Source organism: Eumetopias jubatus, unplaced genomic scaffold (assembly GCF_037043125.1).
Source record: "Eumetopias jubatus isolate StellerSeaLion01/CBP00866 unplaced genomic scaffold, mEumJub1_p1.0 scaffold_2, whole genome shotgun sequence".
Taxonomy (NCBI): Eukaryota; Metazoa; Chordata; class Mammalia; order Carnivora; family Otariidae; genus Eumetopias; species Eumetopias jubatus.
This window is the reverse complement of record NW_028274808.1, coordinates 75,535,707-75,550,604: the sequence shown is the minus strand read 5'-3', so window position 1 is coordinate 75,550,604 and position 14,898 is coordinate 75,535,707. Positions and strand designations below refer to the sequence as shown.

Sequence of the window (14,898 nt, the reverse complement as noted above, 5' to 3'; positions counted from 1 at the left end):
AAACATCAAATTTAATTTAAAGGAAAAAAATCAGAAATTGAGAAAACAACAGAACAAATCAATTCCTGAAAAAAAGAGTTCTGCATCTTGGTGATCACATTTATTGAAAGGGTTGGAAAAAAATTAAAATGCCCTTTAGCTTAAGAATTTTTTAGTTGTCCACAAATCAACTCATTTCAGGAGTGGAAGAATCCTTGATCATTTCTTAATATCAAAATTTACGCAGGTTTCTCTTTCGAATGTCTTCTACATTTAAAGAGGCAATGATACAAAAGCTCTTATATTCCATACATGATAAATTCTTTGTTTCAGCCAACTCTTAAAGGAGGGGCAACTAGTACAACACCATTTCCCTGGACAAAAAGCATTGGAATATTCCGTTTTGTTGATTTATATATCTCTTTGTAGGTTTCCTCATCAATTTCTATAGTAGTCACAGTTTCTTCCACATCTCCCAATATCATATTCAAATGCTGATCATAAGCATGTAATCTGCCTCGAAGCTCTCTGTCATTTCTCATTTTCACATAAATTCGCTCATCCAGGCTGAGCCTGATGAGATCCAGGGGCTCTTCTACAGTGTTGGTAGTTTGTTGCTGGTCCACGTCGTCCGCCATGTTTCAAACCCCAATCTTAAGTATTTTTAACTCAAATGTGGAGCGTGATGCCTGGCTCTATACAGCAGTTTCTTAGGCTGCCAATTGTGATATGGATCATCTCTAAGTTTGCCATCCCTGGGGTAGCTCCTATGGTAGAGATGTCCTTTTAGTGGGGTCCACTTTCTTTCTTTTTAAAAAATATTTTATTTATTTATTTGAAAGAGAGAGAGAGCACGAGAGGGGGTAGGGTCAGAGGGAGAAGAAGGCTTCCCGCTGAGCAGGGAGCCTGATGCGAGGCTCGATCCCAGGACCCTGGAATCATGACCTGAGCTGAAGGCAATCGCTTAACCGACCGAGCCACCCAGGCACCCCTAGTGGGGTCCACTTTCAATTGTCTTCAGATCCCGTGTAGGTGGGAAAATCATCAAAAGGATCCCAAACTAGGAGTTACCTTGATTATTCTTTTCTCAACCATCTAATCCATCCCTAAACCTTTTTGGCTCTACTTGCAAAATTGATCCCAAATCTATTCACTTCTCTCTGTGTGTGGAGTGGCTACTGTACTCTAAGCTATCAGTACCTTTTGTTTGGATTGCTGCGATGGCCTTCGGTCTCATTGCATCCACTCTTCTTCTCCTCTTCCAGCACTTTATGTACATAGCACTTAGATTGGTTTCTTTGAAATATAAATCAGATCATGTCACTTTTCTCCTTAAAACATTCTGTATTAGGATGTAGGCTAAGCTGGTGTAACAGAAACTCAAAATATAATTGCTCAAACAAAGGAAAGAAGCCAAAGGAAAAGGCAGGTAGGTGGCCAAGCTGCATATAGTCATGAAGGGATCCAGATTCCATCTCTCTTTTTGTCCACCTTAGTGTTGGGTGTTACTCTCATGCTCCCAAGTCAAAGCTGGCTGTGCGGCCATATATATCTGTGTTCTAGTCACTGAGAGGGGGAAGAGCGGGGGCGGGGGGAATACATACCCAATCATTTTAAGAGCAAGGCCCCAAAGTTGCACACATCACTTTTGCTCACACCTCACTGACAAGATCTTAATTACACGGCAACATATTTATCCAAAGATAGCTGGAAGACGTCCTTTACGACTGGGTAGGCACTGGCTGATAAAAGGTTTCTAAAACTAAAAGGAACGAGAGGATGGCTATGAGAGGCAATAAGTAGTCTCCTCTGCACCTGTAATGGCTGCCCATGCTCACAGAATAAAATCCAAATCTTTTACCACGGCCTGAGGTGATCTAGCCCCTATCTAGCTCTCCTGCCACTCATTCCCTTGGCTACATCAAGACCTCTCTTCTTTCTGCTCCTGGAAACTTGAAAAGCATGTTCTTGCCCAAGGGAATTTGCACCTGGTTGTTCCTTCTGCCTCAAAAGCTCTAAAGTCAGATCTTCCCAGGTTTGTCTGCTTCTCATTATGTAAGTCTTAGCTCAAAGGTTACCTCCTTCCAGAAGCCTTTCTTGCTCACTCTATCCACATTGTGCTGGCTCCCACTGGCCTACCTTTCCATCATGGTTTCCTGTTTTCTTGACTACATCCTTTCCTTTTTTACCTCTCTGAATTCATCTTACATTTTGCTTGCTTGCCTTTTTGCTTATTTATCATTTCTCTTCCCCCACTCCACACCCTAGAATTTGAGCTTCTAGAGAGCAGGGACCTTGCCTGTCCTCTTTCTTACCCTGGATCAGTACAGAGGGCAGTTCCTGCCACATGGTACAGACACAAATTTTTTTTTTAATTTTTTATTGTTATGTTAATCACCATATATTACATCATTTGTTTTGGTGTACTGTTCCATGATTCATTGTTTGTTCATAACACCCAGTGCTCCATGCAGAACGTGCCCTCTTTAATACCCATCACCAGGCTAACCCATCCCCCCACCTCCTCCCCTCTAGAACCCTCAGTTTGTTTTTCAGAGTCCATCCTCTCTCCTGGTTCGTCTCCCCCTCTGACTTACTCCCCTTCATTCTTCCTCTCCTGCTATCTTCTTCTTTTTCTTTTTTCTTAAAATATGTTGCGTTATTTGTTTCAGAAGTACAGATCTGTGATTCAACAGTCTTGCACAATTCACAGCGCTCAGACACAAATATTTTGAGTGAATCAGTGGTAGCCTAGGATGCAGTACCAATGCTCCTAAATAAAAACTCTTCTCTTAAATTTTGGAAATAGTCTCTCGCCTCTCTCCTCTGTCCCTGAAGGTGTCCCACCTGACTACAGGCGTAGCCTCCCTGTGAAGGGTCCTGGTTTCTTATTCTGAGGCAGATCAATGTCACTTGTTCTAGAACCTAGTCCCCCACTGGGACAATTCAGTCTGTGTTCCATTACTCTGCCTGCTACTTACATCCCCGGAGACTTGGGGGAACGAATGAATTACCTGAAATAGGGAACTTTTAAAATGAGGTACAGAATGACTTTCAAAGGGATTTCAATTAATGCATCTTCCAAATGATGCCCTTTCCCAAGCCCCACACTACCTCATCCCTGATGCACTTGGGGGAAGGTGAAAAGTATAGTATTTCTAACAAGCAAGTCTGAGCGTTAGAATTCCCAGAGAGTTACCCAGGATGAGAACCTGGCCCAATAATAATAACCCTAAATGTTATTTATATGTCATTTCTCTGCCAAAGCCATCGAAGTAGCTCCCAAAAGGACCATGCAGGAAAAATTCCACTGTCAGCCTGTGCCAAAAATCTTAATAAGTAAGGTTCAGAGGGTTTTAATTAAAAATAGCTCATTTGGTGGCCTTCCCCAGTTAAAATGAAGTCCGTTGGTGCGACGTGTGCTGCAGCAGTAAACCCCGGGCCAGCATCTTCTTCCTAGGACATTCCTTCAGGCCTATTTATCTGGGCAAGGCAGACTCCCATGCACATCCTGAGATTTTTCTCTGCTCAAAATAGAATTCCATAATCAAGAGCCGACTTTGCTAAAACATTGTCAGCTCCCGTGGAGGCAGGGTAGCAAATGCCCTGAACACCGTGGGGAAAGCCATCCAAGGGATGTTACTTTTCAAACAGTGCTTAATGCAGTGTTAAGCAAAGACGATTTCTCTGGATCATTAATAAATGTGGCTGTCAGTGTAACTGTCACTATTGAGTGAATTGGAACATCAGAAAGAGCATTTTAAAAACCCAGTAATCATTTTTACCCATTACTTTACAAATACGTTTCTACTTACTGATTCCTATGGGAATAAAAATGCTATAAGGAAAAAAAAAAGCTCTTCTTTCAGGTCATGCTGGGGAGGGAGTATGCCAGAATGTCCAGGAGATGTATTCAAGTTCCTAGTTCCATCTTAGATTTACAAACTGATATCTGATGCGGCTGGTCTCTTTGGCAAGACATGGCAGGTGCTTTTTAGCTGGTACCTGATGGGCAGCCAGACCATTGCGCTGGAAGAGGAAGCTTATGTGTTACCTGCCAGTTCGGGTGGACCATACCACCAGCGTTTGCAGAGTCTGTATGTTAAGCTGTTGACCTGGTGACCTGCAGAGTTCCAGGGAGTCCGTTTCTGCTCAGAGAAAATAGCTCTGATTGGCAATAGCAGCTAATGAATTCTTGCTTGGAGGCAAACATTAACTTCACCTTTGAGCCCCAGGGAGCCTTGGGAAAGCTCAGGTTACTCAAAGCTTTTTGAGGAATTTCACCTACGAGCTGAGGATTTGGGCAAGATCTTGTCAGTAGGAGGACAAGAGGGCAGCATCCTACAGGCAGGGGACTTCACAGGTGGGGGCGTCCAGCTACCTACCACCTACCCCTCCAGCAGGTCAATGCCTGAACCAGCTGCTAATCCGGTTTAAAGGAATTTCTAGCACTGAGGGTTCATGTGACCTAATTGAGGCACTCAGTGTGTCAGAGCCTGGGGGGGTGGTGGTGGTGGGTTGGGGTTGTGACCATCTCCCCTCCTTTTACAGAGGAAGAATTCAAGGATCAGGGAGGTGCCGAGGTCACTGAGCTCGTTAACAGCACAGCTCAAATGTTTCCTGGTGAGAAATTTCAAGGGCCAGCTTTGGTGATGTGATGGATAAATATAGGCTAACATTTTGTCATGAAAATGATCAGAAGCTCTGAAAACTGGGAGCAGATGCAGCTCCACAAGAAGCATGATAAGAATGCCCCCGCACACCTGCTACGGAATGCAAGGGTGGGAACATTCCTCAGCTCCCACAGGGAATATCAGCCCGAAGACTGATGATGCCCTCTTGGCCACCATGTCTTGGCATGGACTTCTGAGGGTGGGAGGGAAAGCTGATGACATCACACGGAATGAAAAGGGATGCCAGTTGTAGATTGCAAGCTGATCAGTTTGGGCAGAGCTGCCACTGTTCCAGCACCTCTACAGCCAGACACTGGGAAGTGGGACAAGAGCAATAAGGAGGCAAAGCGAGGACCTGGAAATCTGCCTCAGTCACAGCAGTGGGGACACGGTCCAGAGAGAATCGCTCAGAACTCTAGCCTTTGTCTCTTAGTAGGTTTGCAGTCATTTGTTTCTGAGGGTTTATACTGTGTGGGCCTATATTTCTGGTTAATACATTAACTTAGCAAGCATTTCCTGGGGATCAGTTCTGTCTAAGGCACTAGGCTAGAACAATGAATAAGACAGAGCCCCAGTCTGAAGTATCACGGTGTTCAATGGAGGAAGCCAAGACCAATGAGACAATGCCCTGTGAAAAGTGCTGTAAAAGTGGGTTGGAGGTGCTAGGAATGACAAAAGGGAGGAAGTACCCAAATCTAATTGCGAAAATTGAGGACTACTTTAAAGAGGTGACACATCTACCGAGTCTTCTACTTCTCAGGGATAAAGAATGGGGCTCTTGTGTTCTAAGCCAGGATTGGTCAGCAAATTTTCTATAAAAAGGATAGTAAATATTTCAGGCTTTGTGGGTCATAAGAACTGTTTCAACTACTCAAGTCTGCCGTTGTAGTGTGAAGGCAGTTGAGGGCAGTATATAAATGAATGGTGGATGTGGTTGGGTTCCAATAAAACTCTATTTATGAAAACAGGCAATAGGTCAATTGACGGCAGGCCATAGTTTACCAATCCTGTTCTAACCCCTTGATTGGACAAAGTCTATCCCATGCTCACAATAACCCTCTGTGGTAGGTACAGATGAGAGAATTTTGGCAACTTTCCCAGAGTGATAGAGCTAGTTAAGCGTGGAAGTAGGATTTGAACTCAGGCCATCTGCCTTTTGAGTTAAAAGCCCTAAACCACTCATGCTTCACTCATCCTTCAGATATGCTTACGAATCACCATCACCTGTTTCCCCCTTTCTTCCCTCCCTCTCCCTGTTTCTTGTTTCTTGTTTCTGGGTTCTTTGTCCTGGAAATCCACAATATGCCCAGCACAGCTCCAGGCACGTTGGAGAAAGCATCTAAAGAAGACAATGCATAATCCCTGTGTTTGATTGTTTACAAGTCCATTGAGGAGCCAAGATATATACAAGGGAAGAATAAGAAAGTGTTGGGGGAGGCAGGAAGGCTTCCTTCCCACCCTGGAGGGCTCATCTCACATGGAGAGAGTCCATCCATGTAACACTGCTGGCTTCTCCCTACCCAACCCTCTCAAGAGAGGAGGAAGAACATATTCTAATTGGAAAGCCATGAAGGAGACACTGGGTGCACAGAGCCAAACCCCTTCATTTCCCGTTCCCCTTGGGAGCTCGGCTGCTTAGAGAAGGCACTTGCTTTGCTCTGCTCCTCTGTGATACAAATTGTGAAAGGGCAGGCTCTGTCTTATGGAAAAGCATCTTCCCCAGTGCTGCCTGTGATGGGATTATGCTGTGAATTCTGCTGGTCTAATAACAGGTTTCTCAACAATGAAGATGCCGCAGTGGTCTTCCTATGCCCTTTCACCTTGTCTGATTTCTCAATTACTTTGTAACTTGCTGGCATGCAGGGCTTTATTAATTGGGTCTATTGAATCCCCCAATAGACAATGCAAGACAACACTAGAGAAGTGACCTCTCCTTCCCCTTTCCCCTTAAAACAAAGGCTGGGATTTCCCGTGCTATGGATAGCTCAGAAGAGGGAGAAGAGGCCACAGGGGACTTAGGAAGAGGGCAGGAAGAATGGATACATTCACCAAGTCTTCAGGGATGAACGCAGTTTGGATAGGCTAAGCTATTTACACATATTTGTTGCTGCTTGGAGTCAGGCCCTTGGGGTCCCCACACTTTGAAATATTTTTCCATGGGGCTTTTTGTCTGGCTATTCACTGGATCATAGAATCTTAGAATTAGAAAGAACTATAGTGATAGTTGAGTTCAAGTCTACAGCAGCAGATCCCAAACAGAGGCTGCCTCAGAATCACCCGGGGAGTTAAAAAAAAAAAAAGAAGGTATCCAGTTTCCACCCCCTGAAAATTCTGATTCAGTAGTTCTGGGACAGGGGTAGGAGTAGAAGAATTTTCCCAGCTTCCTAGGTGATTAGGCAGCATGGTTTGCTATATCTGGCAGGTGATCACTCAACATTCATTTCAACGCTGCCAGTGACGGGGGCTCACGATCTCCCAAGACGGCCATTTCTGATATGGCACTCGAATAGGGTACCCAGTAAGTTCCATTACCTGGATCTGACTGAAGTCCCTTTTAAGTGTTGGGGGGCATGAAGAAATCTGCAAGGAAAAAGCATCAAGTTATAGCAACTGTCAGAGACACACTCGTTTTGCTCACCCAGTAAGGTCTCCCTCAATCCTGACTGGACGTCAGAACACTCTGGTCATGTCTGCGCCTTTGCATTTGCCTTCAGCTCTACTAACTCCAATCTCACGCTGGAGAGACCACCAGCTCCTGACCAGGACTAGCTTCCCTAACATCCCTGCCTTGACTTGATTCTTTCTTTTTCTCTTCCCTTTTCTCTCCCTTTGTATCCTTTCCCTTCCATCTTTATTGAGGTGTAAGTGATATACCATAAACTGAACATAAGTAAAGTGAACAGTGTGAGGAGTTTTTTAAAAAATATTTTTAATTTTTAAAAAGATTTTATTTATTTATTTGACAGAGAGAGAGAGAGAGAGAGAGAGAGAGAGCACAGCAGGGGGAACGGCAGGCAGAGGGAAAGGGAGAAGCAGGCTCTTGGGATCATGACCCGAGCTGAAGGGAGACGCTTAACCGACTGAGCCACCAAGGTGCCCCAGTGTGATGAGTTTTGACGCACATATACATCCATGAAGCTGTCACCACATTCAAGATAATGAATGTATCTATCACTCCCCAAAGTTTCCCCAGGCCCCTTCTACCTCCCATCTCCATGTGACCACTGATTTGCTTTCTGCTTGACTGTTTTCTGACCAGGAGCTCTTACCTGGTCTTGTCCCAGGCCAGTCACCCTCCTGAAACTAATTTCACCTACCAGTGTGCAAGGGTCCCAGCTGCAGGCTTATCCCAATCCTACACCCTGACTTAGTCCCTCAGCTGGGATGTGACAAGCCCAGTTCTGCCCTCTAGGGGGTCCCGGATGCATTTAACTCATCTTACACATGATAATCTTCAGTTAGTACTTCAATTTCAGTGACTAAAAAAAATTACTACTAATAACTGCCACTTACAGAATAGCTATTCTCCACCAAGAATGGAATTATATAAAATAATAATAATAGTAACAATGTTTTCTCTCTGTAACCCTCAACGTTAGCTATACGAGGAAGACTTTCATTTCCCCTTGTTGTCCATGAGAGGGTATCATGACTGACTTAGTCAAAAGTCTTGCTGAAATCTAGATATACTATGTCTGTAGATTTTTCTGCAATAACAATTTTTTTTGCAATAACAATTTGAAATCCTAGCCCTAATAGATTTTCTTTTCTTCAGAAATGCACTAATTCCTTCATTAGAAAGTTTCCTGGTGCAGTGTACTCTGCTCAAGATAAAATAAAGTGTTCTGTAGAGTCAGAGTCACTCATAATATACTATTATTTTGTATTGATCTTGTTTCCAGTAGACAAGTGGTTTTAGATCTTTCATAGGCAGTCTGTATTTCAAATAAATATTGCTTGACTGCTGTAAGAGCCTCTTGATATGGCTGATTTCCAAACTGATCAGAAAGGCACCTCTGTTTGCCTTGGCAGGGGATGTGAAAGGCAGGATAACTCCTCCTAATCCCACAAGGACGATGTGTGAAGTGAGTCTTCCCATTCGGAATTTATTTATATCGGCCTTGAACCTGTGAAACATTTGATACAGTTTTAGCATTTTCTTCTGATGAAAGGTGATTTTCTGGGTAAAAAGCAAGTAGAACATTATAAAACTACTAGGAAATTTTTTTTTTAAATAGCAAAGAGGTTATCCGATGTCATAGTACACTTTTTTTTTTAAAGATTTTATTTATCTATTTATTTGAGAGAGAGAGAGCACATGAGAGGGGGGAGGGTCAGAGGGAGAAGCAGACTCCCCGCTGAGCAGGGAGCCCAATGTGGGACTCGATCCCGGGACTCCAGGATCATGACCTGAGCCGAAGGCGGTCACCCAACCAACTGAGCCACCCAGGCGCCCTGTCATAGTACACTTTACCCCCAAATGTAAAACAATATAAATTAGGTCTACATTAAAGATTTGGAAAATATCAAAACTGATGAAAGCAAAATATATTTCTTTCAAGATACTTGAAGCTCGTTTTATTCAGTTTCATAAGCATAAACCATAAGTGAATCTAGTGTCACTTCACTGTGGGACCCCCACACTGTCTCACCCACCAGGACATGCAATAATTAGCCTGTCATTGAGCTCCAAGGCTCTCCCATGAGGCCCTCTGCACAGCATGATCTCTGGTTCTGTTTTGCCTCAAGCACTTACTTCTCCCTGTCAGTTATGTAGACATTGGTTTTCTGTTTTTCTGTTTTGTTTTTTTTTTTTTCAGATTGAGCTCCTTTTCATACTCATTTATTCAACAAATATTTATTGAGCAGCTACTGTATTTTAGAGGCTAGGGATGCAACAGTAAACAAAACAGAAAAAATCATGGAGATTCTATTTTGACAAGGAGACAAACAGTAAATGAAATAAAGCAGTATATATGGTATAGTATATTATGAGAAGTACCAAGATAAAAAATAAAGAAGAGAAAGAGATAGGAAGCTGTGTGTGTGTGTGTGCGTGCGTGTGTGTGTGTGTGTGTGTGTGTGTGTGTGTTGGGAAAGGAAGGAGCTTACCATTTTAGAAGGTGCATTTCACAGAACACAGTACCTAAAACTAAAACTTATGTGCTTTGTTGGTGAGAAAATTCTAGGGAAGTCAGAGCAAGGGACAGGAGTGGTGAGGCAGGAAAGGGGGGAGAATCAATGCAAGAAGGTATTCCATGGGAGTCACTGCTTGGCATCAAGTGCAACTGATTTCTGCATCTCCCAGGACCGACTTCTGAAAGGCCATCAGAACCGTTATGTCTCAGGGCATTCTGTCTGAAGTGAGGAAGGGAGAAGGATTTGCTGTGAGCTCCTGTAACCCACCAGGGCGTTAACTTCTGCAATTTGGGGCTGCATAGACGTGGGCAGTAGGGAGGTCCTGTGGCATCTGCTACCTTGCACAGGTAGGGAAGCCCTGAAATGTAAAGCAAGAGGCATATGGTGTGGGCCGAGGGGAGGGGTTGCTGGGTTGTATCCACATGACGTTGGTGGGAACCCCCACTGGGTTGGATGCTACGGTGGCAACTGGGGCAGAACGGGTGGCCCAGAGCCCTGGAAATAGGAGAAACCAAGAGGATCTGGGGTGTGGTATACCAGTGTCTGATACAGAGTGGCAGAGGTGGGGGGCCCATCAAGAAGGTGACACATAAGTAAAGGCCAGAAGCTATGTGATTTTGTGGGAAAAGAGCATTCCTGACAGAGAGAATACATGCAAAGTGGTCAGGTGGGGGCGGATGTGGTGGTTTCAAGGGACGGGGAAGGCCAAGGCAACTGCGGCATGAGAATTCAAGTACATGGTAGGCGAGGGGGTTGGAGAGGAAGCTCGTAGTCCGCACATGCGTGCCGATAGATCTTAGAAGGATGTGGGTTTTACTCCAAGTATGATGAGGAATCACTGGGCAGGGGGAGGTTTCTGCAGAGTTCTGACATGATCTGACTAGCATTTCAAAAGCATCAAACTTTGATTCGCATTATGGTTGTGACAATGAGATACCATCTCATACCTCTTAGTGTGGCTAAAATGAAAAAAACAAGAGATAACAAGTGTTGGCGAGGATGTGGAGAAAAGGGATACTTGTGCACTGTTGGTGGGAATGCAAATTGGTGCAGCCACTGTGGAAAACGGTATGGAGACTCCTCAAAATATTAAAAATAGAAATCCCATATGATCCAATAGTTCCTCTACTGGGTATTTACCCAAAGAAAATGAAAACACGAATTCAAAAAGATATGTGCACCCCTATGTTTTTTGCAGCATTGTTTACAATAGCCAAGATAAGAGGTAAACTAATGTTCACAGATAGATTAATGAATAAGGAAGCCGTGGTAGATTTATACAAAGGAATATTAGGCAGCCTTTTTTAAAAAATTATTTATTTATTTATTTGACAGAGAGAGACAGCGAGAGAGGGAACACAAGCAGGGGGAGTGGGAGAGGGAGAAGCAGGCTTCCCGCGGAGCAGGGAGCCCGATGCGGGGCTCGATCCCAGGACCCTGGGATCATGACCTGAGCCGAAGGCAGATGCTTAAGGACTGAGCCACCAAGGTGCCTCAATATTAGGCAGCCATAAAAAGCTTGAGATGATGTCATTTGAGACAATGAGGATGGACCTAGAGGGCATTTTACTAAGTGGAATAAGTCAGACCAAGAAAGACAAATACCATATGATTTCACTCCTAAGTGGAATCTAAAAAAACAAATGAATAAACAAACAAAAAAGCAGAATCAGACCTTAAATACAGAGAACAAATGGATGGTTGCCAGAGGGGAGGAGGATGGGGTGTTGGGCAAAAAGGGTGAAGGGGAGTGGGAGATACAGTCTTCCCGTTATGGAATGAATAAGTCACAGGAATAAAGGGCACAGCACAGGGAATATAGTCCATGATATTGTAATAGCAATATATGGTGACAGATGGTAGCTACACTTGAGGTGAGCATAACGTAACATATAAAGAAGTTGAATCACGATGTTGTACACCTGACACTAAGGTAACATTGTGTGTCAACTATACACAAATAAAAACATTTAAGAAAACGATCAGACTCTGGGCTGCTATGTGGATATAGGCTCAAGAGGTTGGGGCAGAAGCAAGGTGACCAATCAGGGGGCTACTGCGGTGTTCAGATGGGATGCTGATGACTTGGACCAACGTGCAGCGGTGCGGGTGATGAGAGGTAGTTGGATTCCAGATAGACTTTGAAAGACTGCCTGATGCATTGGAGATATAGGACGTGAGAGAAAGAAAGGAGCCAGAGATGCTTCCAAGGTTTCTGTTCTGAGCAAGTGTAAGAATGGACTTACCGCTTACTAAAATGAGGAAGACTACAAAAAGAGGTAGGTTCAGGGCAGCATAGCAGGAGCCCAGCTTGGGACATCTAATGTTTGAGAGAGTGAGAAAGTGGCTGGATAGTGGGGAGAGTTGGACCAGAGATGTAACTTTGGGAGTCACCCACAGATAGATGACACTAAACTCTACCAATCCAGATGAGCTTAACCAGGCAGTGAGTGGGGGTAGGACAGCAGAGAGGTCTAAGACCTGAGCTTAGAGGTGTTTAGAGGTTGGGAGGATGAGGGCCAACTGGCAAGACTGAGCAGGAGTGGCCAGAGAGAGAGGGAGAACCATGGGTGTGCAAGAGTCTAGGCACCAAATACGCACAAGGCTTCAGATGTTTGTTGATTGTGGAATAATAGCAATCTGGTGGAAAGCTGTCCCTTCCATTTGTGAGCACCTTTGCAAGTTAGAGATACCCTGAGATTCCTCTTCATTTCCTTATCTGTAAAATGCTAACAACATCTTTTTTAAAAAACTGTTGTTAAAAGATTCAACAAAGAGCCTCATAAACCATTATGTATTATTCACAAAGAGGGCTTCCTATCACGTTAGTTACATCGATGAGGTCAATACTCAAACTGATCCTTTTCTCTCTCTCTCTCCTTCATCTCCTTCTACCCCCTCTTTCTTGCATTTTCTCTTTTTCCTTTCTATCTTTTTCTTTTTGTCTCTCCTCCCCATCCTTCCTTCCATTAATTATTAATGTGGAGGAAGAAGAACACGAAAGACAGAGTTATGCATTAGAGAGTACTACCTCTGGCATGTAACACAGGATGTTAAATGTGGCTTCTAATGTTCTTTCTGAGTCTTCAGTTTTGGCCAAGTTCCCACAAGGCTAAGAACAGTAGATGTCATACCACCCACGGAAGAAATGCTAAGAGCTTGTGAGTCTTAGCTCGGAGCCCACCTTGAAGTATATAAAAAATCCTTGAAAGAGGAAAAAATCAGACAGAGAATTTCTTTGGAGAGTTGTCAGGGTGTGGGGTGTTTCCTTCACATAGAGCTGAGTGAACTTTTCAGGGGGTTTGCCATGTGTCCCTGGACGGCTGGGGACTCCAGGGTCTGCTTCCTCACGCATGTCTGAAAATCTAAAGACCAGAGACTGGCTGAACCGCTGGCCAGCCACAGAGGGGAAAGACAAGACAGTTCAGCTAATAGCTGAACACACGGGTTTTGACCACACTGAGGAAATCCAACAGCAAGTCATCGCAAAAGGGACCCTGGCAGAGAGGACCGCGGGGCATGGCAGGGTGGGGCGTTGCCTGATGCTTCGGGAGGTTATAAAGGGCAAATGAGTTATCAACGGCTTCTCCTTGCCATTGAACTCCGGAGTTGGAAATTCTAACTTGGGCAAGTGATATACAGTCTTTGTTCTTCAGTTGCCCCACCACACTATAATGAATCTATTCCTAGGGAGAACTAACACTGGATGACATCTATGTAGGTCCTTATACGAAAACAATGAATCGTGGATCACCACATCAAAAACTAATGATGTATTGTATGGTAACGAACATAACATAATAAAATAAAATTTAAAAAAATAGGTAGGTCTTTCAAATTCTTTCCCCTAATCCTTCTTGTTCTGAGCTCAGGCCCAGTGGGCTGAGTGGGGGCGTGAGGCAGCCTGGGCCTGCAGAAGAAATGCGTTTTCAGGACTTTCCCTCTGCCTCCTTTGTGACATCCCCCTTCTCTCTCTTTTGCAAAGTGTGCCGTGAATACCCTGTCCATTGTTCAACTGACATTTTGGCTCTTCTCTTTCTGGGTCCTGCCAACCAAGTGTCACGGGAACCCTTGCAGGGGACGTGGCTGGGACAGCAAAGAACATCATGTGCTGGTATGTGGATCTAAATATATTTTTGTTCAACAGGCAATATTCTTACCTGGCCAGGAAGGTAGGAAATGAAAAGATGCCAGTGTGTGCCTTCTCACGAGTGCATTTCCAGGGAAAACTGGCGGCAGCCTCGCTAAGTTGTGCGGCTAGGGGTTTAGGAGATGGAGAAGAACCAGACACAGTGAACTGGAAGGAAAGTTAAGGAGATAGAGGGCTTCTTCCCTCCTGACTAAGATGTTCAAGGCTCTTCCTCTTCCCACCTCCCCCCGCCCCAGTAAATTCCCAACCTACAGCAGGCCCAAGCGGAGGAAAAGAGATGAACTTTAAATAAACATGAGAAAACGAAACATGGGTATAAGATTGCATTGGTCTGGCCTGGAGCTCTTAATATCTGAGAAGGACTGGGGGCGTTATAAAATCTGCCTGGGCTGTCGCTCGGGTTGGGGAGGACCGAGGGCCCAGGGGGCTCTAAGGCAGCCCTTACAGGAAGGAATCAAGTTACTTTCCGCTTCTGGCCAGTCATGTCTGATAAACTCATTTGATAAATACAAGTTTGGGGACTGTTTTGAAAATGGCTTTTCTGGCAATTGCTTCCAATTCTGCCCATAGGTTTTTGGAGCAGAAAACTGTCTTTTGACCCTCTCACTCCAGGGCTTGGGTAAAGAGTAGTAGTCACTTCCTTTCTGTGACTTCTAAATATTGCTTGAAATACTGGAGTTTCCCGTTCTTCCAGGAGAAACCTGGGCATACGTTGGCCTCAATGTGAACGATCCATGAAGAAGACTTGAAAGACCTTTTGAGTAGTTGTGATTTTTGAGAAAACCCTTTGCTGAGTCATTCCCCAAGGTCCAGGAATTTGTCTGGGTTTCTCTATGTGTCTTGGCAATTCCTTATTCCTGAGCAATTTTCTAATTTTACTTATTTTTATTCTGATATTACCATACTTTTCGCAGGAACTCCTCCTATGGCTCGAAACGTCTAGCTAATATTTAAAGT

The 14,898-nt window shown here is 44.2% G+C and overlaps 1 pseudogene; it reads right to left on the bottom strand.

Moving 5' to 3' along the window:
• Window positions 1-308: 308 nt before the first annotated feature.
• LOC114225555 (U6 snRNA-associated Sm-like protein LSm3 pseudogene) lies at window positions 309-620 on the bottom strand (annotated as a pseudogene).
• Between the last annotated feature and the right edge of the window lie 14,278 nt (window positions 621-14,898).